The sequence below is a fragment of the Oryctolagus cuniculus genome, chromosome 6 (genome assembly GCF_964237555.1).
Source record: "Oryctolagus cuniculus chromosome 6, mOryCun1.1, whole genome shotgun sequence".
Classification (NCBI taxonomy): Eukaryota; Metazoa; Chordata; class Mammalia; order Lagomorpha; family Leporidae; genus Oryctolagus; species Oryctolagus cuniculus.
The window spans coordinates 60,808,231-60,832,079 of record NC_091437.1 but is presented as its reverse complement, the minus strand read 5'-3'; the positions used below and the strand labels follow the sequence as shown (position 1 = coordinate 60,832,079).

The window sequence follows — 23,849 nt, the reverse complement described above, 5'->3', positions numbered from 1 at the left end:
TACTGAAATGTTCTAGGCTGGGCTCAGACTCAGTGCGGGGAAGGGAAGAAGGAGAGGAGCGTGCTGGACGTGTACTAAGCGACACTAAAAGACCAGGATGCTCACAATAGATGCAGACGTAGGATTCATCAGACTACATCTCCGAAACGTCAACGTCTGGCAGTAGCTCCAAAACCAAAGGGGTGATTAGCTGTGACACGAAACTAACTGACATAGCAAGCAAACTGCGAGACAGAGCCAACCATTACGTGCGGACCATGGAATCCTGTTGATGTCAAGAATGTCGAGCCAGGGCCAACACTGTGGTGTAATGAGTTAAGCCACTGTCTACAGTGCTGGCATCCTATATGGGCGCTGGTTCGAGTCCCAGCTGCTCCAGTTCACATCCAGCTGCTGCTGATGGCCTTGGAAAGCAGCAGAAGATGACCCAAGTCCTTGGGGCCCTGCATTAATATGGGAGACCCAGAAGAAGCTCCTGGCTCCTGGCTTCAGATCTGCCCAACTCTGACCATTGCAGCCATCTGGGGAGTGAACCAGCAGATTGAAGATCTCTCCCCCCCAAACCCCCGCCATAACTCTTGCCTTTCAAATAAATAAATAGATCTTAAAAAAAAAAAAAGAAAAGAAAAGAAACAACGTTGAGCCATAAACACCATTGGAAATGAGAAAGGGTGTTTCGAAGGGCTTGCAGCCATGGAAAATAGATGCCCAGTGAAACTGTAATCAAAAGGGCTGAGAGGCAAGCATTTGGGTTCACTGTGAAGGGGCTGGTTCAGGTGCCCGCATCCCACTGTGGAGCCCACGGGCACAATACCCGGCTCTGGCTCCTGGCTCCGGCTTCCTGCCTCCTGCTAATGCAGAACCAAGGAAGCAGGGACAGCTCACCCCCATGGGAGACTTGGAATGAATTCCTGGCTCCCGGCTCTGCCTGGCACGGTCTTGAGCAGTGTGGGCATTTGGGGAGGGAACCAGCTGATGGGAGCACAGGCTCTTGGTTGGTATCTCTCTCCTCAAATGAATAAATTACTTAAAAAATGTAAAGCTGGAAGTGTACATGAGGTTTCTTCAAAAAGTTCATGGAAAATGCATGTCATGAAAACGCTAGGTATGAGTTCAAAGGTTTTGCACCAAAATTCACTTTTTTTGAAGGTTTTTTTTTATTTGAAAGGCAAAGTGAAACAGAGACAGAGCGAGAGAGAGAGAGGGAGGGGGAGAGAGAGAAAGAGAGAGAGAGAGAATCTTCCATCCACTGGTTCACTCCCCAAATGGCCACAAGAGCCAGATCTGGCCAGGTTGAAGCCAGGAGCCAGCAACTCCAACCAAATCTCCCATGTGCACAGCAGGGGCCCACGCACTTGGGCCGTAATTCACTGCCTTCCCAGGAGCATCAGCAAGAAGCTGGCTCAGAAGTGGAGCAGCCAGGATTCCAATATGGGATGCGAGTACTGCAGGGCCCTCAACATCTTTTAATTCCATTTTCTGTGACCTCTGTGAAGCACTTACCTCGCAGTGAACCGTGGAGGGCTCAGGTGCTGGACGCTCCTGAGGCTAAGAGGACTCGAGTTATCAAGCTGCAGAACTTTAACGGCCTAGGATGCTGGTGGTCTCCCTTGGCTGGGGCTAGGCTAGGATGGCAGAGGGCTCCCTTGGTGGTGGTGGGCGGGGAGGGATGGGGACTCACAGAAAGAGATGGGGGCAGGACAGAAAATGAGTTTGATTTTCCCTGTAGTTTCCTAGGTTGAAAGCCAGCAATGCATGAGACCAGGCTCAAGGGCACGCAGATGAACCTGACCTAAGAAAGAGAATTGCTCCATGTACTAGGACAGGATACCACCTTTCTAGTTACATGACTTTCTCAGGTTATTTAATGTCTCAGTTTTCTCATCTATAGGTTGGGTACAAGAGCATCCCCATCACATCTTTGAGAGGGTCAAGGACGATTTACCCAGCCCCCACCCGTGTCCTCCCATCTCCTAGATGGCGGCTGTGAGGCTTCCGTGGGGTTAAGCCATTTACCCAAGGTCCCCTAGCAGAGCTGAGACTCCAAAGGGCTCTAAGCTCAGAGCCCTCCCCGCTCAGGGCCATTGCTCTTGAACTGGACTCCCGCCCTGCTTGGTCATGTTCTCCTGAGGAAAGCTGGACCCCACAGAGGCCAGGAGAGCGCACAGAGGGCCCTGTCTGCCAGGGGCATGTAGCACCGTGGTCCACGCCTGCTCTGCGACGCGACCCCACCCCTCCAGCCCTCGGTTCCCTCCCCCTCCCCCTCCCCCTCTCCCCCTCCCTCTCCTTCCCCTCTCTCCCCCTCACCCTCACCCTCTCCTTCCCCTCACCCTCTCCTTCCCCTCCCTCTCTCCCTCCTTCCCCCTCCCCTCCCCCTTCCCCCTCCCTCTCCCTTTGCTGTGGTTATCTCGGGAGGCTGGACAAGTTCTCTGAAATTGGGGTGAACTTGCTCCAATTCTCCCCCCTCCACCACCACCACCAAAAAAAAGGAGAGACAAAGCAAAGCAGATGACAGGGGCAGCTGTATGGGAGGAGGTATGTGCCGTGAGGGGTCTGGGGCTGCGGCCGCAGGGAGAAACAGCCGCGCTGGTAGCCCGGCCACTCGGAGCCCAGCCAGCAGTGCCGAGATGGGGCTACTGTCTGTGTCAACGTGCACGAAGCTACTCTCTCCCCCATTGCTCCCGGTACATGGGCCGGGCCGTTCTCTACTCACCCCTCAGGTGGTGATGGTGGTGGGGGGTGGGGAGGGGACTCACAGGAAGAGATTGGGGCAGGACAGAAAATGAGTTCGATTTTCCCTGTAGTTTCCTAGGTTGAAATCCAGCAATGCACAAGACCAGGCGCGAGGGCACACAGAGGCTGTGGATGAACCTGAATCCACACAGTGCCCACACTGCTGTTTATGCCATAGCCCACCCAGGGGGAAACCTGTGTGCTGAGTCAGGAGATGGTGGTGGTGGTGGCAAGTGGGGGTCACATGACCAACACAGCCCCTTGGACACAAAGCCAGCTAGTTCCATTTTTCTGTTCTTTTCTTTCTTTTTAAAAGATTTATTTTATTTATTTGAAAGGCGTGGGAGGTAGGAAAGAGATCTTTGGTCTGCTGGTTCACGTTCCAAATGGCCAGAACAGCCAAGGCTGGGCCAGCCGGAAGCCAGGAGCCAGGAGCTTCTTCTCGGTCTCCCACATGGGTCTCAAGCACTTGGGCCATCTTCCACTGCTCTCCCAGCCCATAGCAGAGAGCTGGATGGGAAGTGGAGCAGCCAGGACTCAAACCAACGCCCATATGGAATGCTGGCACTGCAGATGGCAGCTTTATCCGCTATGCCACAACACCAGTCCCAAAGCCAGCTAGTTACAAACCCCAATTCTGTCTCCCAGCCCTGGGGCCCTGGGCTAAAAGCACAGAGTTTGGAGAGATCCTGGGGTGGAAACCTTATTCCTCTACTTCCTCCCTGAGACCCATCTAAGCCTCAGAGTCCTGGTGTGTGAAACCCCGGTGCTGTCCATAGCCTGGCCTGGAACAGCTTCGGCAAAGCAGGAATGGGCAAATGCACGCCAAACCTCTTCAAGTCCCAAGCGCTTAGCACATATAGTCGCGGCTGTCACTCAGTCACCTCCCCTGCGCCCCACTTTCCTTATCTCTTAGACAGCTCCAACAAGGCTGGATCCAAGGAGTTAATCCAAGAGGCCAACGAGGCAGGAACACATCTTCCTTCTACTCACCAGCCTTCTTTGAAAACAGCTCTTGTAACTCTGGGTGGTGGTGTGAGACTCACCTTGGGAAAGCCCCGGGCACACAGTAGGTCTTTCATTAAATCGGCAACAGCAAGTTTGTGTCTGTGTCTGCTCAGGCCAGAGAAACGGCGGAGCTCTGAATAGCTCTGTGTAAACAGGCCAAGTGGTCATTTCACGCAGAGCAAATAAGCAAATGTCCCCGGCTGTTTCCCCAGCAACAGCGTTTCGGGCCCTAAATTATCCAGAAGATCGTGCTGACTCTCCGGTGCCCTTGGTTTACGTCGACTCAGGCTAATGCCAAGTCCACCCAGCCCGGGGAAGCAATGGTCACGTCAGGGGCATGTCTTTGGGCAGCTGTGATAGAGCCGCAGGGCACCCTGGGCATCTCAGAAGCAGCAGGGTGCTGGCTGGAACCTTTACATCAGCTTAATGAGAGTGCTCCCCAAGGGGCTGACCCCCCCCCCCGCTGCCCCGCCAGCACTGGACCTGGACAGAGCTGCTGGGCCTGACCCTGTGCAGCTGCAGACGGATGCTCGCTGGCCTGGGGCTCCCTCCCAGCCTTCTTCTCAGCTCCACCTGAGTGTCTGAGCCGCACGCCAGGGGCACAGGGCGGTGGGGTGGGAGAAGATCTTTGCTTCCCTGTGAGGCTGCCCAGGCAGCCAGGCAAAGCTCTGTGGACCTCTTGTCAGTCCCCAGCACCCACCAGGGCCCTGGGAAGAGTAATGGTGAGAACTAACTTCTATTTGGACCACTTGCCAGGCTGTGTGCTGAATACTTTTCATGCAGTAGCTTTTCCTTGTCATCGACATCCCGGGGGGGTTGGTCTGAGCTGCATGAGCTCCATTTCACAGCGGGCGAAACTAGCACAGGCAGACCTCCACCCTTGGGTTAGGGACCAGCGTCCATGGTCAAGGGGACGTTCTTGAGATCGGCATTCAAGGCCTCTGCCTATTGTTCCCCCTTTATCTACATGTTCGTGGATGTTGTGTCTAGGGAACAGTCGGCAGGTCCCAGAAGCCCCTGGCTGTCTCTCTGTCTGCCTCGGCGCACCAGCCCACCCCGACTCGAATGTTCTCCATGTCCCTCCACCTTCCCTGGACTCCTACCTGTCCTGCATTCAGAGTACGTGTGAGCCCCTGGCAGAGGCCAGCCGCTTCTTCCACAGATAGCCCGCAATGCAGGCATTATTATACCCATTTCCAGGACTAGGAAGCCGGGGCGCAGATTGCCAGATCAGCCAGCAGTGAGGTCACAGGGGCAGAGAAGGCAGAGCTGGAATTTGAACCCCCAGCAGTCGTTTGGGAGCCCACCGTCTCCTGCACAGTCTGGCGCTTGCCCTTGGCTCAGGGATCGCCTTTGAGAAGATCTCCCTGGCCTCGCACACCGGGCTCGGCTCTGGAATGTGCCAGAGCCTGCCCTTACTGGCCTGCGAGAGCCAGTTATTAAAATGCCGGGGCTTCTGCAAGCTTGTTGTTAAATACAGCGATTATTAAAGATTAAATTACAAAAACTTATAATTAAAGAAATTATATTAAAAACAAAGGTAGTAAACACTCAAAACTCATCGCTTCCTAATTATTTTATTACATTTTACTATTATCCAATGCTCTTAGGGTTGTTTACATTCAGGGCATGTGTATGGAGGAGGAGGTTTTGAGTTGACGGTGTGGCCCTGGGCCTCTTGGTGGCGTGGTACGGGCTAGCTGCGAAATCCGCCACCATGCAGTGTTTACACCATGATGGGCAAGTACTACACGTCACGGCATAGGTGGTCAGCGTGTGCACAATCTAGGCCCAAGGAAGTGATGGGGAAAATGCTAACTATGCAGCTTGGACTTTAGGTGTTCTCTCTGCCGTCATGACGTCATGAGCACCTGCCCCCCACACTGAAGAGCCAGTCCCCTGGTGTTCAGAGAGTATTAGCAGGGTTTCTCTTGTCATTGGGTAAGCGAGGTTCTGGGGCGGTCTTGGCTGTTGGACTTTCTTATAGTCATGGCTGTGAACTACAGTGTCGTGGCGGGACTGGGCCCCCGAGCCAGCTGCCCAGCTCAACACTGCTGCCGGGGCTGGCTCAGGCTCCTCCCTGCTCAAGGCCCCTGCAGCGTCCCCACCGTGTCTCCCTCTGGTCTTCTCTCTTGAGAGCGGGCGTTGAGTCTCTTTCTCTTTGGTATCCCCAGTTCTTGGACTAGGACTCCAAAATTATTGAATACATGCATTCCTGGGCACGGCATTAGGCCTGGGGGTTAAGACACCTCTTGAGAGCTCTGCATCCCATAATGAGGTGCCTGGCTCTATTCCAGCTTCCTGTCAATGCACCCCAGGAGGCAGGGGATGACAACTCAAGTACTTAGGTCCCTGCCAGCCGTGTGGGAGACCTGGATTGAGTACTGGGCTCCTCGCTTCAGGCTGGCTTAGTCTCAGATGCTGTGGGCATTTGGGGAGTGAACTTGTGGTTAGAAAACTCTTCTCCCAACCCTGCTTTAAAACAAAAAGAAAATGAATAAGTAAGAAAAAAGTCTTTTAAAGGAGCCTCTGGCCCTGCCCTGCTTGTTGCAGACATCTGGGGAGTGAACCAGAGGGCACTTGAGTGGTCACTGTCTTTCTCCCTCTGTCTCTCTACAGTTTAAATATATAAAATCAATACACAAGACATTTTAAAAGTCAATGGGATAAGGGCCAGTGCTGTGGTGCAGTGGATTAAAGCCCTGGCCTGCAGAGCCAGCATCCCATATGGGCGCTGGTTCTAGTCCCAGCTGCTCCACTTCCAATCCAGCTCTCTGCTATGGCCTGGGAAAGCAGTGGAAGATGGCCCAAGTCCTTGGGCCCCTGCACCCACATGGGGGACCTGGAAGAAGCTCCTGGCTTCAGATTGGTGCAGTTCTGGCCATTGTGGTCATTTGGAGAATGAACCAGCGATGGAAGACCTCTCTCTCTCTCTCTCTCTCTCTGCCTCCGCCTCTCCTCCCTCTGCCTTTCAAACAGATAAATAAATCTTTTTTTTTTTTTTTAAAGAATATCCGTGTTGTGTTCCTTTAGTTACCAGACAGTGGCGCGTGTCAGTTGGGTTAATAATAACTGTTGCATCCTGGACCCATCAGAATGAAGAACACCGGAAAAGGCAGGATAAAAAGATCCTAGAGTCAGGAGCTCTTTCTGCCTTGCGTTCCAAACTGTAGCACCAGAGGGATCCAGGGGTGCCTTTAAGCAAAGTCATTATCCCCATAGCCTTCCTCTGGCCCAAGGAGCCCAGGGGGTGCCCAGGGCTGGGCTGCTGCTGGGTGATGTGGTCCCGTGCAGGGGTGAGGGATGGAGAACCCCCCTGGGGGTTTTGCTGCTCCATGGTTGTCTCTGCCTGCTGTCATCCCTGGCAGCAAAAGGGAGGCCATTTGTCCAGAAGGGGAGATGCGGTTTCTGGTGTGTGAGCCTGTGCGCCTGGGAGTGTTGCCTGCTGTCTGTCCAGATGGGGGAGAACAGAGAGACGCACAGGCTCAGAGGATCAGAGGGGCCACAGGGAACCTGGCTTCCCTCTTCCCCTCACCGTCACTGCTACTTCCAGGCCGTCTCGGCAGATAGACAATACAACACAGGTACCTTTATGGCATCAGTGCAAAGAGAGGTGGTCTTACGTCGACTCAGGGAATCGTTAGTCACCGACTGAGTCAGAGAGAACAGCAGAGCTATTAGCCTGTGAAGTCGCCTGTCCAAGGGGTGGGGGTGGGGCACGGGCCAGTGGCCAAGCACGGATGACGTCGGTCGCAGCAGCCTGGAGATTTCCCCCAGCACAAATTTCTTTCCTTGAAAAAGAAGAGAAAAGGGAAGGAAAAAAAAAAACACACAAAAAAACCCAAAACCTTGATTCCTTCTACTCGCAAGTTAGCGCTAAGGGAGGCATTAGCAAAGACTTTCTTGTGGCTCCGAGCCCTGATTACCACAATTCAAGTCCAAGGTGTGGTGCTATTTGCTCAGCAAGCTCTGACACATGAAAGAAAATGATTCAGGCAAGGAAAATAATTACACATTAATTTGTGTTTGGCAACTGTCTTTTATTCCCTTGGCCCACAAAGCCAAGATAAAAGGTGATATTGTTGAAAGTGTTTTATCTGCCTTCAATGGCGTTGCCATGGCTGCATTCGGAGCCGGGCTCTCTCGGTTGGGCCTTTTCCTGGTGTTGTGTGGATGCCTTTTGTGGCCCATGGCTGGGGTCGGAGCCCGTGGGGGCAGAAGGATGGTGTGTTATTAGCTGCCTGTGGGACTCCCAGGGCATCTGGCTGAGAGGAGAGGCAGAGCTGCCTGTCCGGGAATGGAAATGCCGAGTCCCCAACCAGAGCACATTCATTCCCATAGCAAGCATTTAAGAGGCAGCCCAGAGAGGCCCACAGAGGTAGCCACCTGGGCAGACAGGTGAGCCATGTCCCTGTGCAGGTGGCTGGGCCAAGAGGGAAATCCTGGCCCTGTGTGGCCAAATCTCGGGCTACCTGGGAAAGAAAAATAAGCAAATGCGGATTCTGAGACAGGAGATCTCTCAGGTTTTGAGAGCTGGCATAATTAAAAATGAAAGCCAGCCCGCCGGCTGCACCTGGGTGGCGGATGGGCCCCTAGCCTGAACTTCCGTGATGCTACGCAGAGGAGAAGTACTTGCTCCTGCAATCAGGCAAGACCTGGGTTCGGAGCTCCGTCCCATCCCCTACCAGCTGGGGGACTCTGGACAAGTGCCTTAATCTCCCTAAGCCTGAGTTTCCTGGAGACAATGCCAGTCATCCAGCCCTCGGAGAGCTGTTGTGGGGAATACAGAGATGGCCTTGCAGAGTCCCTGGCAGACAGCAAACACCGAATAAATGTCAGCCATCATGGCTATTTATAATTGAAACCCTGGGTGGAGCATCGTGGGAGGGTAAAAACATATATATATATATATATATACGTATATATATATATATATATACGTCGCCTGTGGCTTTTTGTCCCATGTGCAGGCTGGGACGTGGCAGGTGCTCTGCAGAGAAGGTGGTAGCTGCTGAATGAATGAATGAATGGGTGAACTAATGAATGCCAGCTGGAGCCCAGAGTGATGGATGAACGTCCGCCTTCTCTTTCTAGTGATTTCCCTAACTGCGCTCTTTAGGGAGGCTCTCCACGGGCCTCAACTTCTTCATATGTAAAATGGACTGCACGTCCCTCCCTGGCCAGCCTAGAGGGATGCTTTTAGGCCTCCTGGCAGGATCTTTCAAGGAATCTTAGCAAGACCAGGGCTGGCCATCAGGGAGGTCGGCCCCTGGCTCTGGGAGGGGGCGGTGTCACCCCTGGTGTCGCTTATCGCTTATCGGGCAGAGGAAGCCTCATCCTCTGATTGTCCCCAGCCCCCCCTCACCCCCCTGCTGTTCTCCATTCCGCCCTAGCCCCCAGGAGCCGACCTGGGCAGCGGGCTCCCTACCTGGCTGGAAACCTGAAGGAGGAAGGGAAGAGGGTGAGGTCGGGCCGCAATTGCGGGTCACAGCCCTTCTCACGGGGACCCCCGCTTGTCCCTCCATTCCAGTGCTGGGGACTGCACCCTCCTATATTGCTCTTGGCTGCCCAGGTCCCAGGGGGCACGTGGGCTTTTCTGCTCCTTGCCTGCACCTTTGCTTGCTGTTGCTCCCCAGGGCTCAGGCCTGCTGTCATCTTGGCAGGTGCAGCAGGATGCCCTCTTCACTGCCCCGGCTGGGAAACAGGGGGTCTCTGGGAAGTCTTCCCAGTGCCCAGTCAGGGTCCCCACAGCCTGGCGCACACATCCGCTACAGCTGCGGCCTGGCTCTGGGAACACCCACAAGCCCTGTCAGGCCCCCAAGCCTGCTTCTTAATCTGGGTGGGGGGAGCTAGACTCCTGCAGTGTCGCAGAGAGGGGACCCTCAGGGACCACGGACAGTACTGCCCGGGGGCTCAGAGGAGTGTGCACTTGTCCCCCCATCACCTCTTCTTCCTTCCCACAGCTCTTTTTGTTTATTAATATCCTGGTTTTAGAGGCAAGTTATTTAATTTACTTATTTTTTTTTTTTGACAGGCAGAGTGGACAGTGAGAGAGAGAGACAGAGAGAAAGGTCTTCCTTTTTGCCGTTGGTTCACCCTCCAATGGCTGCCACGGCCAGCGCACTGCGGCCGGCGCACCATGCTGATCCGATAGCAGGAGCCAGGTGCTTCTCCTGGTCTCCCATGGGGTGCAGGGCCCAAGCACTTGGGCCATCCTCCACTGCACTCCCTGGCCACAGCAGAGAGCTGGCCTGGAAGAGGGGCAACCGGGACAGAATCTGGCGCCCTGACCGGGACTAGAACCCGGTGTGCTGGCGCCACAAGGCGGAGGATTAGCCTAGTGAGCCATGGCGCCGGCCATAATTTACTTATTTTAACCTTGTAACTTTTGTGAGGCTGTGCCTGATAAAAATTGCTTCCCCCCCACCCCCCTGCAGGGTATCCTCCACACACCCGGTGCTCAGTGAGTGGCGTGTTCTTCCTCACCTCCCAGCAACCAGGAGGGCCTACGATGGTGGAAGCAGCTTCCAGGCCAAATCAGAGGAGGGCAAATGCTGAGCGTAGTTCAAATGGGCCTTGAAACAAAGTGTTTTTTTTTATATTCACCCATAAATTTAGATACATCTGGTTCACGAGGTGCACCGTGTTCCCTGGGTGTATGCACGTGAAGTCCCAGTGTGCTGTATGGAAGACACAGTTTTAGAGTGTTTTCTCTTAGTGAGCAAGAAAAGGAGAGGAGGCATTGCTGCGTTGTGGGAGTCAAAGCCACAGGCAGGCTGATGGTACAGATGAAGATGCCTACACTCAGAGAGGCAAAGCAACTGTTAAGATTCAAATCCAAGCACGTGACTCCTGGCTCCTGCCATCGGATCAGCGCGGTGCGCCAGCCATAGCGCGCCGGCCGCGGCGGCCATTGGAGGGTGAACCAACAGCAAAGGAAGACCTTTCTCTCTGTCTCTCTCTCTCATTGTCCACTCTGCCTGTTAAAAAAAAAAAAAAAAAAAAAAAAAAAAAAAAAAAAAAAGAAGAAAAAAGAAAAAAAGATTCAAATCCGCCGGCGCCGCGGCTCACTAGGCTAATCCTCCGCCTTGTGGCGCCAGCACACCGGGTTCTAGTCCCGGTCGGGGCGCCGGATTCTGTCCCGGTTGTCCCTCTTCCAGGCCAGCTCTCTGCTGTGGCCAGGGAGTGCAGTGGAGGATGGCCCAAGTGCTTGGGCCCTGCACCCCATGGGAGACCAGGAGAAGCACCTGGCTCCTGCCATCAGATCAGCGTGGTGCGCTGGCTGCAGCGTGCCGGCCACGGTGGCCATTGGAGGGTGAACCAACGGCAAAAAGGAAGACCTTTCTCTCTGTCTCTCTCTCTCACTGTCCACTCTGCCTGTCAAAAAAAAAAAAAAAGATTCAAATCCAGGTGTGTCTGATTCCAGAGCCTGTGTCCTCCCCCCTTGCTCGTGTCTGGATTTATTTGGACAAACAAGCAGAGAAACAGCTACTCAAAGCCAGCACACCCCAAGATGACTTAGGGGACGTGGCTTCCAATTCCTGGTCACCTGCCTTTTTCACTCCCTGTCTCTTGGCTGCAGAGGGTCCCGGCCCCTCTGACTGGTGAGACCCAGGACCCTGCGTCTGGCGTGGGGGTCCCCAGCCCTGACTCTCTCTGATGGCCCAGGGAGAGGCAGCCCGGGAGGAGGCCCTCCCTGCCTGGCTGGGTGGGGATTTTGTTTGTTGGCTACTGATGAATGGTGATAATTGTTGGGAGATTAATTTAAGATTCTCAGATGAAAGATACTACAAAAGTGCCAGGCACTGAGAGAGAGAGGGGGAGAGAGGAGAGAGAGCGAGTGAGCGCGAGCTTGGCTGAGCCAGGCTTTCTCCCCGAGGTGCCAGCGCTGACTCAGGCCCTGACCTTGGGCAAGTCATTTAACCTCTTTATGTCTATTTCCCTCATCTGTAAAATCAGCCTAATGATGGCTCCTTCTCCAAACCGCTTTGATTCTCAGATGAAAGCGTCTATAAACGTACACAGGATTGCTATTAATTGGGCCATTATTATTTTTATTATTAAATAGATTAAGTCCACTAAAGTTTAACTATGTTTTGACTTCCATGTGACGGGCAGGATGAGCAGTTAATGATCAGAGGCCGCCCCGTGCAGGCCCCCGGCAGACCGGCGCTTCCTCCTGGGAGGCCTTGCTCGCCCGGGCAGACCGAGCCCGTGCTGGGCCTGTTTAGCGACTTCTGCTTCCAGCTTGAAATAGAAACAGATCCTGCCAACGGCAGGCAGCGCTCACAGCAATTAAGAAGAAACCGGAAACGGAAGTGCTGCTTCTCAGGCCGGGAGTCAGCTTCTGCCCTTGGGTGGTGCGAAGCCAGCTCGTCCCAGTGCTGTCCCAGGCGAGCTGGGAGAAGACAGGGCCGTGCAGGTGTCCGGGCTGTATGGGGTCACGGGCAGCAGCTGTCTGTGTCTCAAACACTAAACCAGCATCAGAGAGCGCTTCATTTCTACCCTTTCCTGGAAGACATAGATGCTACTTTTACAAGCCTGGGAGGAGGAAATGATTTAGACCCACCTATAGCTGGGTGCTTAGCCAACTCCCCACCACCCCGACCAGAAAGCAAGCCCTTGGTGAATGGCAAACAAAAGGCATTCTCTCCTTTATTTAGGGGCAACAGACATCTTCCTGGATTTATGAGTCACACACTGCATGAATATATAAAAGTAGGCTGATTTTTTTAAGAGAAGGTTATTTGTTGAGAGACAGAAAAACAGAGACAGACAGACAGAAACAGAGAGAAAACCCCCATCTGTTGGTTCACCTCCCCCAAACACCTGCATAACTGAGGCTGGGCCAGGAGCTGGGAACCCCATCCAATGTGGGTGCCAGGAGCCCGGTGACTTGCGCCATCACTTTGCGTCCCAGGACCTGCGTTAGCAGGAAGCTGGTGCAGGAGCTGGGGCCAGCATCCCAATACGGATGCAGGTATCTTAACTGCTTAAGGCCTGGCCTTCCTTTTTTATATAGCAGCCATCATTACGTCAACCAGGCACGCTCAGTGAGAAGAGACTGGTATGCTCAAAGGAGACAACACAACCACCCGTAGCGCCATCACCAGGCTGCCGATGAAGACTTTGCCGGGTTGTTTCCTCCCGCTCTGTGCCACTTTCATCCGAGGGAACTCTGGGTAGATAATGTTGTGGATCTTAACATCTTAATGGAGTGATGAGCAGCCCTACGATCTAAGGGACTTGACTCAACTACAAATCTCTCTGGTTTTCCTAAGTATCTGGATGATGTTTTTGGCTTTGACATTGAGCTATGTCCTATGCCTGTGAATGCAGATGACTAGGGCAATTGGATTTCCAGTTAATTTTCTCATGTACTATGCATTTGTTATACTCGACACACATGCGTACATTAGAAAAACACTACACTCAGTGAAGCAAGTCCATGATTTCATGAATACATATTCAAATACATTTAATTAATTTATCTATTTTCATTTTTATTTGAAAGGCAGAGGGAGACAGACAGCGAGGCCAAAAGAGGTCTTCCATCTGCTGGTTGACTCCCCAAATGTCCACGACAGCCAGGGCTAGGCCAGGCTGAAGTCAGGAGCCTGGAACTCTTCCTAGATCTCCCATATGATTATCAGGGAGTACCTGACACCGAGTACTTGAGCCATCCTCTGCTGCCTCCTGGAGCGTGCATCAGCAGAGACCCGAGGAGCAGCCAGGACCTGAACCAGACACTCTGACACGGGATGCGGGCAGCCCAGGTGGTAACTTAACTGCTGTGCCAAACGCCCTTCCCGTTCATTAAAACATGAGATGCTCTAAAACAAACTGTAACTAAATTGGCACAGCCGGGAAGGCCTGAGAGGTAAGACACGCTGAAACAAATGTCTCTAATTATTTCCAGCTCTAAGATTTTCCAAAGGGACTGGTGGGGTCAGCCTCGGGGCCTCCCACAGGTGACCCTGTCCCAGGCCGGACAACACTCATCACACAACCCCAACTCCGTCACGGACTGTGCTGTCCAGAGCTTTGTTTTGTTCCGTAGCCAAGGCCCATGTTCTCGCCACACAGTGGTAGATCCTATGCTTGGAAGAAGAGTGATGCGTGTGGTCTGGGAAGCTCTTCCAACTCACTCAGTGCCAGCTCGCGTTGGCTGAGCACCTGCTGTGTGCTGGTGGGACGCCCAGGGCTCAGCAGCCGTGACCTGTCGTGTGAATGCTTACAGACCCCTGTAGAGTCTTACTTGCACCTCTTCTCCCCCGTGGGGCCTCGGGTTATTCATCGAACTCTTGAGACCCATTCTATTTTGAGAAAAATGGAGATAATGAAATCTTCCTGGGGCCGGCACTGTGAGCAGTAGGTTAATCCTCCACCTGTGCCCCTGGTGTCCCCTGTGGGAGCTAGTTCAAGTCTCGGCTGCACCTCTTCCAATCCAGCTCTCTGCTATGGCTTTAGAAAGCAGCAGAAGATGGCCCAAGTCCTTGGGCCCCTGCACCCAAGTGGGAGACCTGGAAGAAGCTCCTGGCTCCTGGCTCCTGGCTTTGGATTGGCGCAGCTCCAGCCCTTGCAGCCATTGGGGAGTGAACCAGCAGAAGGAAGATCTCTCTCTCTCTCTCTCTCTGCCTCTCACTGTCTGTAACTCTACCTTTCAAATAAATTAGAAATAAAATCTTAAAAAAAAAAGAAATCTTTCCTGTGAACCTGGTAGGAGTAGTGTCAGAATCCAAGGAAACGGTGCATCTAATGTACCTTGGAAAATATAAAATTCTTTTCTTTTTTGATAATTAAAAAAAATATTTATTTATTTGAAAAGCAGAATGACAGAGAGAGAGGGAGAGGCAGAGAAAGAGATCTTCCATCCACTGGTTCACTCCCCACATTAGGCAGAACATCCCAGCCTAGGTTGAAGCCAGGAGTCCTGAACTCCATCCGGGTCTCCCACGTGGGTGTTAGAGGCCCAAGCGCTTGGGCCATCTTCCGCTGCTTTCTCAGGTACATCAGTAGGGAGCTGGGTCAGGAGTGGATCAACCTGGACTCATATAGGATGCCAGTGTCACAGGTGGCAGCTTAACCCACTGCACCACCATGATGGCCCTGGAAAACACAAAATTCTACCCGAAGAGAGAAACAAAAGGTAACACCGGAGAATCTCTCTTCCCTCTCTCTTCTTTCTCTTGGGCAAAATTCACTTTCTGCCTCCAGACTGCAGGAGGAGCCAAGGTGTCACTGAGATTGTCAGAGGCCCCTCCTTCCTCTGCATGCAGCTGCCCGTCTGCCCCCGAACCCCTCACACTTGCTGTCAATTCCTAGCTCCTTCTACAACCAGAGTCAGTACATGGATCCGTTCTGAGCTCTCAAGGTTGATACAACTGAATTTGAGTTCCACTTCTGCAGGGTCCCTCCCTCCTCGAGGACAGACTGGAGAACAGGCGGTGGAGCAGGTGCAATGGGCTGAATGGGCCAAGGAGTGGGCAGAGCGCTTGGCCCGTAGCATATGGTAACCACATGCAACTATCAGCTGTTTTGTACAAACGATTGTTATTATACCCACTTGAGAAATGAAGGGACCGAGGGCCAGAGAGGCAAAATAGTTTGTTCAAAGCTATGTCTCTGGCAAGCAGCAGAGGGGAGATTTGAATGCGGTTCATGTTTGTGACGTGTGGTGCCTCTCCTGGGGAGAAGATGGGGGGAGAGAGAAAAGGAGAGTGAGCCTCTCTGATCTGGCTCACATATAATCCCCCTCTCCCTTGTGTGCGGTGCTTTCTGCTTTCAATGGCCTTTTCATGCGCTATCTCACAGAGGCAGCTCAGATGGTCACCACCAAGCCCCAATCAGCCTTTGGCTTCCTATCTCTAGCATCGTAATTCTGACTACAAATGTCCTTGAGTTTCATAATTTGCTGATTGAATATCAGGACGCATCACTTAACCCTTCATTTATGCACCACCTGGCCACAGGTATTGCAGACTCCCTGGAATCAGTGTCCCTCCAAAATCTCATTTTATGTGGTTCCTGCACGGGAAGACATGCATCCTTCAAAAAGCTCAAAAAGTTATGGAAATTGGGATTAAAAGATAGGTATATTTTGGTGTGAAAAATCTTTGCAAACCATGCATAGGAGGGATCTTCAAAAAGTTCATGGAAAACACCTATGAAAAAAACTATGCATGGGTTTTGAAATCATCCTGTCCCAAACACACTTATCTTATAGTTCCACTTTCAATGATTTTTTTTGAAATCCCCTCATATTTCACATACTTGTAAACCAAGCCCCCTGCACCACCCGCAAGCTCTAAGCTGATTGGGGGTCCCGGCCGTTTGCAGGGAGTGGCAGTGATGACCGGCATCCCTGTAACCTGGGTCAGTGCATAGGGGGGAGCTGGAATGGAAGGGACCATGAGGACTGAGCCCTTCGGGGGGAGGGCTGTGTTCACCACAGTTGAAAGACGTCCTAGGTTTGAATCCTGCATCACCTCTTACCAGCCGACCTGTTTTCTTTCTTCCTTTCATAAGATCTTATTTATTTGTTTTGGAACTCAGGCTAGTAATACACATTTTCATTTTCCTTCCTTCAGAAAAGCTCTTGAACCAGACATGACAATTCAAAGTGCGTGAAAATGAATGAATGAATGAATGAATGAATAATAAATAAATAAAGTTCCCGTTCCTAGACTGCTCCTGTGTCTGCTGGATGTCAGGGTTTCTCTAGGTTGCACGGCAATCCTGGGTGCAAGGAGCCTTCAGCTCTGCGCTGGCACCGCAGCGCCCTCTGGTGTCCAGGTGGCTTCTTGCAGGGATGTGCAAGAGGCTTCAGGAAGGCAGCAAACTAGGCTTGAAAGGCATTGGCCGGACCCTCCAGCCTCCCAACAAGAGGAAGCAGCAGGGAGCGTGGGAGTGCTCACGCCAGCCTCTTGTGCAAAAGTGTGGGGATGAGAGCGTCCTTCCACGAACAGCTCGCTCAGCAAGCGCAGCTCTTGGTGGTGGATCCTGGCCTGGGGTGGCAGTCGATCTAGGAGAGCCACAGTGTTTGCTTTTTCTTTTTTCTTTCTTTCTTTTCTCTCGCTCTCTCCTTTTTTTTGCTAAAGCCATGATCTCTGTTGCAGATGGAGCCCCAGGGTCTCTGCTCTGCTTTGTGTCTGCCAAGCCTCACAAAGAAGAAATGCTGGTTACGGGGGGCAACTCCTTTGAGACAAGAGGAGAGGGGGACTAGCGTATGCTTCAGGGATGCTGCTAATGCCTCCGTGCCCATTCCTGCACTTTGATCTCCCAGTGTGCGTCAGACTGGGTGGCTCCAGCTGTTTGATTTTACAGTTGACCCCAGTCATGTGGGATCTGCTTTCTCTCCAAGGCCAGGATCCAGCATCCAGCCCCCGTCATTGGCTGGACACCGTTTCTTGAATTTGCTGCTCAGGTCTCTCAGCAGATCACTGGAAGGAAGAGGTGTTACGTGGCCACCCAGGCTGCTCCAGGACAGACTAGGAAGCAAGAGGTCAACAGGAAGTGGGGGAAAGGGCACTGCACTCGGCCACTCTGTCACAGCAGCCCCAGACCAGGACTGAGCAAATCACCAAGACCATAAACTTTATGGTCTTTCCACTAATTCCCCAGATGCTCTAACAGTCTGCGTGCTGCATCTTTGGACCTACCATGCAATAAAGGCTCCTTGAACTTGAACGCTATCTCTGGAGCATTATTCACATTGTATGGCAGTGGTTCTCAAGGTGTGGCCCTCAGGCTAATGGCATCCGCAACAGCCCAGAGCTCACGAAACATGCGAATGCCTAGATTTACTGAATCAGGAACTCGGCATGGGGCCCAGCAATCTGTGTCGCACCAAACCTTCCAGGTAACTCAGGATGTGTGCTGAGGTCTGAGCACCATTACGTTTGGGGAAGTGGAGAGAGGATCTGATAGGTGCCACGTGCCCCGGCAGGCATTTTCTTGTGTGTATTGACCCAAATTTGGTCAGTATTTGGGGGTTGGTTGCAACTTGTCTGAAATGATGTTGACCACAGAATAGGAGACTCACTGGACAGCTTCCAAAGTGTTCATACGTGAAATGCTGCCACTTTGTGCAAAATGAGTGTCTATACAATATACATACAGGATATTTATATTTAATACACAGTATAAGACTTAACTACAAATACATGTTGCCAAGCAAAATGCAAAAACTAGACATACTCTTTTTTTTTCTTTTAAAGATTTATTTATTCATTTGAAAGAGTTACAGAGAGGGACGGAAAGATGAAAGAGAGAGAGAGAGAAATCTTCTATCTGCTGGTCCACCACCCAGATGGCCACAAGGACCAGGACTGGGCCAGGCCAAAGTCAGGAGCCTGGAACTCCATCTGGGTCTCCCTCACGGGTGGCAGGTGCCCGAGCACTCGGGTCACCTTCTGCTGCTTTCCCAGGCGCATTAGCAGGGAGCCGGGTGGGAAGTGGAGCTGCCGGCTCCTGGACTGGCACTCACGTGGTATGCTGGCCTCGCAGCCGGATGCTTAACCCTCTGCACTGCCCTGCTGGCCACTCCACATACTCTCACCACACAGTCTTGCAACAGTGCTCCTTGAAATTTACTCCGAGAAGCTGGGAACTCAGGTCCATGGAAGACCTGTCCAAGGATGTCTGTGGTGGCTCTATCTATCACTGCCCAAACTTGGAAGAGGTCAGGATGCTCTGCGTTCGGTGACTGGATAAATAAGCTGTGCTTGGTCCAGACAATGGAACATCTCTCCATCCTAAAAAGGAAGGAACTCTTAAGCCATGAAAAGAGTTTGAAGAATCTTGAATGCCTGTTACTAAGTGAAAGAGATCAAGGAGAGAAGGTTGTATGACTCCAACCACAGAACATTCTGGAAAAGTCAAAGCCAAGGAGCAATAGAAATATCCATAGTTTCCAGGCAGGGGCTTGGGGAAGGGAAGGATGAGTGGGCGGAGCTCAGAGGATTTTGAGGGCAGCACAAGTGTTCTGTAGGGTAGCACAGTGGAGGCTACTCCAGTCCAAACCCACAGAACGCACAATAGCAAGAGTGACCCCTGCCGGTGCCGCGGCTCACTAGGCTAATCCTCCGCCTTACGGCTCCGGCACACCAGGTTCTAGTCCCAGTCGGGGTGCCGGATTCTGTCCCGGTTGCCCCTCTTCCAGGCCAGCTCTCTGCTGTGGCCAGGGAGTGCAGTGGAGGATGGTCTAAGTGCTTGGGCCCTGCACCCCATGGGAGACCAGGAAAAGCACCTGGCTCCTGGCTCCTGGCTCCTGCCATCGGATCAGCGCGGTGCGCCGGCCGCAGCGCACCGGCCGCGGCGGCCATTGGAGGGTGAACCAACGGCAAAGGAAGACCTTTCTCTCTGTCTCTCTCTCTCACTGTCCACTCTGCCTGTCAAAAAAAAAAGTGACCCCTGATGGAAACTGTGGGATGTGAGTGACAATGGCACAAGTGTCCATGGCAAAGGCATCCTCTCAGGGCGGATGTGGACCCTGGGGGACGCTGTGCATGTGTGAGGGCCATGGCACGTGGAAACTCTCCATGCATTCCTCTCAATTTTTTCTGTGATCCTAAAATTTTTTTGAAAAATGAAGTTTTTTAAAAATGTACACAGTGGGGGCTGGTGCTGTGGCTCAGTGGCTCAGTGGGTTAACGCCCAGGCCTGAGGTGCCGGCATCCCATATGGGCGCCAGTTTGAGTCCCAGCTGCTTCTCTTCCAGTCCAGCTCTCTGCTGTGGCCTGGGAAGGCAGTGGAGGATGGCCCAAGTGCTTGGGCCCTGCACCTGTGTGGGAGACACGGAGGAAGCTTCTGGCTCCTGGCTTCGGATCCGCGCAGCTCCGGCCGTTGCGGCCAGTTGGGGAGTGAACCAGTGGATAGAAGACATCTCTCTCTCTCTCTCTCTCTCTCTCTCTCTCTCTCTCTCTCTTTCTCTCTCTCTGCCTCTCCTTCTCTCTCTGTATAACTGACTTTTGAATAAATAAATAAATAAATAAAATCTTTAAAAAAATAAAATAAAATAAAATGTACACAGCGGCCAGCACTGTGGTGCAGTGGGCTAAGTTTCCACCTGTGGTGCTGGAATCCCATGTGGGAGCTGGTTCATGTCCCAGCTGCTCCTCTTCTGATCCAGCTCTCTGCTGTGGCCTGGGAAAGCAGCAGAAGATGGCCCAAGTCCTTGGGCCCCTGCACCCACGTGGAAAACCTGCAAGAGACTCCTGGCTCCTGGCTCCTGGCTTCAGATTGGCAGAGCTCCAGCCTTTGCAGCCATTTAGGGAATGAACCAGCAGAAGGAAGACTGACTGTCTCTCTCTCTCTCTCTCTCTCTCTCTCTCTCTCTCTTTCTGTAACTCTACTTCTCAGATAAATAAATGAAATCTTAAAAATGTATATAACGATGATCTTGGAGTTGCTGCAATTGTGAACAATGTACCCCTTCTTCTGTCCACCTTTGGGCCATCAACATTTGACCACATCTATCTGAGAAATATTGTTATATCTGAGTTTGCAACATTTTCCCCCAGAATTTCTCTTCTTCCACCAGGTCTCTTGCCTTCAGAGGATTGTCTTTGTGTCATTTCCACACCACAGAGGGTGAAAAGAATTAAGCAGTCACATTTCCAGAAGGGGGGACACGAGAGACCTCTTTGTGGCAGAGGCGAGGCCCAGGCTCCTTAGTCTGGCTCTCGGCTGCCCAAGCCGGCAGGCTGCACCTGCTTCCCACCCCACCCTCTCCCTCAAGGGCTTTCTCTGTTCAAGGCCAGGCAAGCCAATCGCTGCGGCTCTGCCTCCGTTCCAGACTCTGTTCTGCTTCAGTTCCTCCATCTCTCCCCGACTCAGTGGGTCCCTCCATGTCCATCAGGGGCCCAGCCAAGACGCCCGGTCTTTTGCAAGGTCTCCCCACTTCCTGCAGCCAGAGTTCACCTCATCTTCCTCCCCCACTCAAGGCATCAAATTTGTGGATGAGGGCGCTTCCCAGTGTTCATGGAGATGGAATGAAAAGATCAATGTGTGGGTTTTTTTTTTGATGCCAAACACTTCGGAAGCACCCGTTACATGGGGTTTCCGTGAATAGGAAAATGCGTACTATGAAAAAACCCTGCATGGATTTAAAAATATTTTGCACCAAAAGCAACATGTCTTCCATCTTTTTTGCAGGGCTCTCATATGTTGACATTTCGGTAGGGGTCCTGTCGGAGGATGGTCTTTGCCTGTGTCTCCGTCTCTCTGTTTCGTTCTTCCAAAGCTGAAGCCTTCTGTTATCCACCAGCATCAGTGCCTGGAACATAACGAGCCCCCAATAAAGTTTTATGAATGAATGAATGAATGAGACCCCAGTAGGGCGATGACTCAGATTACATTTTACGGAAGAGTTGAGCGAAGGGGCACGCTATCTGCCACCCCCAAAGTCAGATGCCCAGCAGAAGTTCCAGCTGCAGCCAGCATCCAAGCTGTGCTCACAGTCACTCCTGGGCTGATGCAGCCTTCAGAGGGGAGCCTTCCCCCTCCCTCACGTTGCAGTTCACCGAGAGAGCCTCGGGGAGGTGCTCCTGGAGGGGTTGTGTGGACCTATGAATGGTGTAAGGCAGAAAAAAAATCATTGAAGGCTATCGTTTCCAGGCTTCTCTTTGGAGGAAAAAGACATACAACTGTCCAAGGACTCCCATAGACCCAAGAGTCACCAGAAACCTTCTATGGCAAGATTGTGATGCCAGCTGGGCGCTGCCCTGCCAACCCTCCTAGGCGCCTTTCTTCATTTAGAAACGGGATCGTTATCCACCATCTACACCTGCACAAGTAGGATCAGCCGAAATGGGAAGGACACATCAATTCAGTGGAAATGAAGGTTTTGGGGCCAGGGGCACCGTGGATGAAGCCACCACTTGCAACACCGGCATCCCGGGTGGACACCAGTTTGAGTCCTGGCTGCTCCACTTCCAATCCAGCTCCCTGCTGATAGCCTGGGAAAATAGCAGACGATGGCCCCAAATGCTTGGGCCCCTGCCACCCACGTGGGAGGCCCAGATGAAGCTCCTGGATCCTGGCTTCGAACTGGCCTAGCTCTGGCCATTGTGGCCATTTGGAGAGTGAACAGGTAGATGATGTCTGTCTCTCTCTCCCTGTAACTCTGTCTTTCAAATAAATAAATTTTTTTAAAAAGAAAAGTTTTTGTGTCGAGCGAGTTGTATCTCTTTGGGGTTTGTTGAATATTCATCTTTTCCAGGCAAGATATATCCATTCTTTTAGTTTTAATTTTATTGGCGTAGGTGGTTAATGCCATACCCAGGAGGAAGGTTAACTTATGCAAATGATTCACTTGGGAGTTCCATCACAGGAAAAGCTTAGCAATTTGCATCTGTGAAATGTGGAGGGAAAGTCCTCATAGATGTAAAGGCACAAATGCCAGCGACTGTAAACGTGTTTTCCAGGAGCGAAGGGAAAGCAAGGGAGGACTCAGACACAATGGGAATCAGTGACGTGTATGTCGGCGCCCTTCATTACACAGCCACTTTGTGCCAAGATCTTTCAAAACACCATTTTTTCAAATGCTCCCGTCAACTCTATGAGCTATTTTCAGCCTCACTTGGCAGACATGGAACTTGTTGCTCAGAGGGGTGAAGTCACGCCCCTAAGGCCGCACAGTGATTCAAGTTGCAGACCCGAATTTCCGGTTGGAACGGTTTGATTCCAGGGCCTTGTTTCTTGCGTACTCTAAAGTGGGCCAGGAGTGGCGTGCAGTAGTGGAAGTCGGGCCACACTACGCACAGGTGCTCCAGGTCTGCCCAGCCGTCACCATATCTTCTAATTCTTCCCTGGAAACAGGGAATCCGGGTGGTTGTGGAAAAACACTAAAATGTAGAGAATTAATTTAAAAACTCTCAGGCATTCACGACACGTCTGGCCTGCGGGCCCCTGTTGGCTGAGCCGTGGGCTTTGCGTGACTTTCTCGCAGTTCAGTCTCTCCCTCGGCCCGTGCTGGTTGCTTCCCTTCCCTCTGGGGCACTTTGAGAGAACTTCCTAATTAACGCCCTGCACCTCCTTCTTCACTTCTGAGTCAATGTCTCCCTGGGAACTTAGCCTGGCACACAAAGGAAGGGGAAAAAAACTATGATTATCTGAGTGTTTTATCCTGAAGACGCTATCTGAGCATCTAAATTACTGGTTCTGACTGGGCTCGCTGCATGCAGGGACATTTGCTGCCCGTCTCCTCCTCCCCCTGCTGCGGCCGCCGATTGGGTCCGCTGTGGATGTGGGAGCTCTGTGGGTATGTGTGTCCCTGAGCAGCTCGGCTATCTCTGCTTTAAAAACAGTCGCAACCTAAAGCGGCTGTGAGCGGCCATGCGTTGGCCCACGTGTAATAAACAGCCAGCTAGAGCTGGGAGAGAAGCCTTGTTTGTCAGGTCTGCCAGTTTCCGTGGTGTGAACATCCCACCACACTGGAGTAAGCTGGCTGGGAAGAGAATGCGCACAGTCAGCCCTTGTGAGCAGGTGTGAGGCAGCTCCGGTTGTGAATTGCTTTTACGCTTCAATCCTGCAGAATGCACTGAGCCCTGGGGCCGTGTTGCAGGTGGGTGCTACTGGCTCTGATGCTCGCTGGGTGAAAATGACAAGGACGGTGCTGCAGAGTGAGCTCCAGGCTTGGGGGAAGCTCCTGGAAACTTCTGGTTTCTATCTCCTCTCATCCTGGTGCTCACGTTCCAGAGAGAGTAACTCCCTTGGCTCTCGGTTCTCTGCCCCAGTCTACTGCTTTGTCATCTTTCGTTGATGATGGCCCAATCTGCGTGCTGTCAATGCCTACAAGGCACAGGTAAACCACGGTGACATCTCTGGGTGATGTTCTCGCCCCCAGAGAGGATGGCTGGAAATTGGAGAAGGAGCAAATCCCACTTTTCCATTCGGGGACTGAGCTCCTGTGAAAACTTGTGGGTCTCCACCAGGACCCTTTGTCCCTGGTGGGTCCTTAATTGCATCTTTGAAATCTTCCCATATCCACACGAGGCTTGTAGAAGCTCTGCTCAGTTTCTTAGTCTCCCGGCCCTTGCCACTCACAAATCCACTCCTCCCCTGAGGGGAAAGTCACTGTCGAATGTCAGGCTCACTTCTCTGTG

The 23,849-nt window shown here is 52.3% G+C and overlaps 1 long non-coding RNA gene across 1 annotated transcript; it reads right to left on the bottom strand.

Moving 5' to 3' along the window:
- Positions 1-3,032: 3,032 nt before the first annotated feature.
- LOC127490802 (uncharacterized) lies at positions 3,033-5,136 on the bottom strand. Its single transcript, XR_007919208.1, has 3 exons — positions 4,845-5,136; positions 3,780-3,884; positions 3,033-3,243 (listed from the first exon to the last, which is right to left on the bottom strand). It is a non-coding gene; the product is annotated as an uncharacterized lncRNA (long non-coding RNA).
- Positions 5,137-23,849: the final 18,713 nt, after the last annotated feature.